The following is a 394-nucleotide window of genomic DNA, read 5'->3' on the forward strand; positions in this document are numbered from 1 at the left end:
GGTGGAAACCGCGTTAAACTCGTCTCCGTAGTTGAGAGGGAGCGGCCAAAGCAATGTGCAATCGTCTTTGTAGTGGAGCTGGGAGGGGCAAGGATAAGGGACGAAGACCGGGGTAACATGTCGGATGCGATCATACCAGCACTAAAGCACCGGATCCCATCAGAACTCCGAAGTTAAGCGTGCTTGGACGAGAGTAGTACTACGATGGGTGACCTCCTGGGAAGTCCTCGTGTTGCATTCCCTTTTTAATTTTTTTCGCGCCGCTTGCAAAACAAAACGCACGTGTAAGTAATATATTTAACGTGTTTTATTATTTTGCACGAGTGCGGTAAGTCATAGCTGGGTGCTCACGATTCACGGGCCCAGCGTCGGCGTTGTGGCGCGGCAAGCGTGC

The 394-nt window shown here is 51.5% G+C and overlaps 1 non-coding gene across 1 annotated transcript; it reads left to right on the top strand.

Moving 5' to 3' along the window:
* The first annotated feature begins 122 nt into the window (after window positions 1-122).
* Window positions 123-241, top strand: LOC123179713 (5S ribosomal RNA). The gene has a single exon (XR_006490569.1). It is a non-coding gene; the product is annotated as a 5S ribosomal RNA (ribosomal RNA).
* Window positions 242-394: the final 153 nt, after the last annotated feature.

The sequence above is a fragment of the Triticum aestivum genome, unplaced genomic scaffold (assembly GCF_018294505.1).
Source record: "Triticum aestivum cultivar Chinese Spring unplaced genomic scaffold, IWGSC CS RefSeq v2.1 scaffold314812, whole genome shotgun sequence".
Classification (NCBI taxonomy): Eukaryota; Viridiplantae; Streptophyta; class Magnoliopsida; order Poales; family Poaceae; genus Triticum; species Triticum aestivum.